Raw genomic sequence first — 3,042 nt, 5'->3', positions numbered from 1 at the left:
AAAACTGCGATATTTTAGTAACTACTGAAGATAATTCACTCAAAATTGATATTTACAATGAGTTTTAGACGAAAAAGAAGAATATTACAAAATTTTGGGAAATGGGCGTAGCCACGTCCACTTATGGTTACATGTGTATATCTTGGAAATACGAAAACTGCGATATTTTAGTAACTACTAAAGATAATTCACTCAAAATTAATACTTACAATAGACGAAAAATATGAATATTCTAAATTTTTGGAAAGTGGGCGTAGCTACGCCCACTTATGGTTACATGTGTATATCTTAGGAACCGCTGCACCAATTTCTTCCAAACTTGGCACAGTTGTTGGCCTTGGTACAGCATACTAAACGGCCGAAAATTTAAAAAATCGGACAATAACCACGCACACATCCCATATAACGGTAATTTAGAAAAATACGAAATCCTCGATAAATCAGTAAATATTTAAGCAAATTTTTTTCAAAATTGATGGTTGCAGCAATTCTTAACAAATAAATATGTTTGTGATACAATTTTGGGAAATGGGCGTGGCACCGCCCACTTATGATCACATATATGAATCTCGGTAACCGTTCTACCAATTTGTACCAAACTCGGTATGGTTATTGTGCTTGCCACATAAAAGCAAACCGTTGAAAATTGTTGAAATCGGTCTAAAATTACGGCCGCTTTTCATATAACGGTAAATTTCAGAAATGCTTGAAATTTCAATATTTCGAAATTTAAGGACGCTAATTTACTTAAAATGTACATGTAAAATGTACGGCTTATCATGTAGCGGTAGCTTTCGGAAAGGTGGAAAACATATATTTAATACTTGCGCCGGGTATTTAATGTTCGNTGTACGGCTTATCATGTAGCGGTAGCTTTCGGAAAGGTGGAAAACATATATTTAATACTTGCGCCGGGTATTTACTGTTCGGCTCCGCCCGAACTTAGACTTTCTTACTTTTTTTTTTTTCTGTCTCTATTTGAAAGTTTGCTTTTCGATTGCCAGATGAATTTCATTAATACAAAAAATCACATATGTGTGGCATATCTGGAGGAATTTTATCTTCTATATATCGTCTTTTAAAGTACAAAACTGCGTATCGTCATTCTGCAAAACCGCGTAACTGACATTGGCTGATAAAAATTGGATTTGCTCACATAAGATCTTGGCTCAATCCTTATCCATTCGTCCTGAAATATACTAACCAGAAATGCGACTGCTTTATAAAAAAGAGAACCATTTGGAAATATGAGTGTTCTTACGCTCTAGAAAAAAATTTCTACAACTTCGCGGTTTTGCATTTTGCTGATACGCGGTTTTGCATTTTGTTGATACGCGGTTTTGCACTTTAAACGACGATATATAAAATAATAGCCGTTTTCGTTGTTCGGAGTTAACTCAAAAACTACTGCATAGATTTCTGTCAAATTTTCAGAGGTTATACCTTGTATATATGGTCCTATTAAAGGCTACCAGGAAACTCGCTAGGTGGCGCTGGGGTCGAGTTATTTATAAAAGTCGTACTTATAAACCGATTTCGTTCAAATTCAAAACGTGCGCTATCTCCATGATGAGAAATACGTATGCGCAAAATAGACCCGCTAGGTGGCTTTATGAACCGATTTCGATCAAATTCAAATTATAAGCTACCTGCATGATGAAAAAAGCATTTGCGAAAAACGGACCCGATAAAAGGCCTATTTATGAACCGATTTTGTTAATGCAAATTCGAAACATTTATTACTTTCATCATGATTTTTTTTTCATTCGAAACATATGTATACATTAAAATGGTCCAATTTTTGTATGGGGAAAATTTTTCATTTTGGAAAACGGGGCACCCCGTTAGTTTTTTCCTTTTAATATTTGTAATATCTATGCCAACTTTCAGTTTTCTATTGCAACTAATACAGGGTGCTCAATGCGCTGCCGGATAGCTGCGAAACCGACAAAAATGATGGTGATTTTAATAAAAAGGTACTTTTGCCATGAAAACTGAAACTTGTGATATTTTTTAGCTAATTTAACTTTGAAATGTTCTTAGGTTACTTAACCAGTTCTTTGATTAATATATATACACAATACTTCTAGAGTAAAATGTACGTTTCATGAGCATCTTCTAAATGTATACATAGAAACATAAGGTTTGGTACCAGCATCTCTTTCGGCAAAAAGAAAAATTTTGGAAGGTGCCGCAAACCCTGTCTTGGAAAATTTTGTTTGAACCACTCTAATGTACATACATACATAAAATGATAGCCGTTTTCGTTGTTCGGACTAAACTCAAAAACCAGTCAAATTGTCGGAGATTATACCTTGCATATATGGTCCTTTTATAGCCTACTAGAAAACACGCTGGTGGCGCTGGAGTAGAGTTACTTATAAAAGTCGTATTCATTAACCCATTTCGTTCAAATTCGCACAGCTAGCTACCTGTATGTATATTTTCGCCTATCACTCATCGCAGACTTGGAACCCCTAACGGAGTTTTCTCCTAAGTTCCTTAAAGTTATTACCCCCTTGTTGCTTAGTAAACTTGTCGAAAAAGAGTTCAAACTTTATGTTGAGCGCGCCCAAAGTTCTAGCACACATGACCTTTACCCTCATTTAACACCCATAAGGGTTAAATATTTCAACGACGAGCACTCTTCGTATGCTATTAGCTTAATCTTCCGCGCGAGAGGCGGTCTGCTTAACCTTAATGCGAGATCATTTAAAAACGTCACGTACAGTGAAGAGCAAAACTGTAACATGGTGTAACACTTTTTAATTCAGCCATCGCTATATTTCCAAGTTCTAAAGACTTTCATCCTTTTGTTGTATATTCTTGGTGGTACATCCCTGCTCGCTCTCTTATAATAATTTGAAGTCAATACAAAAACAATAAAAAAACCAGCAGACAAAAATGTAAATTGAGGCAAATGTTACGGTTTTGCACTCACTCTCAGTTTTGCATTTGACAGTTATCTCTTATTTAGTNGCTCTCTTATAATAATTTGAAGTCAATACAAAAACAATAAAAAAACCAGCAGACAAAAATGTA

This window comes from Rhagoletis zephyria, unplaced genomic scaffold (genome assembly GCF_001687245.7).
Source record: "Rhagoletis zephyria isolate East Lansing unplaced genomic scaffold, Rhagoletis_zephyria_1.1 Rzeph_scaffold_09229, whole genome shotgun sequence".
NCBI classification, from domain to species: domain Eukaryota; kingdom Metazoa; phylum Arthropoda; class Insecta; order Diptera; family Tephritidae; genus Rhagoletis; species Rhagoletis zephyria.
Note: the sequence above shows the minus strand (reverse complement) of the source record.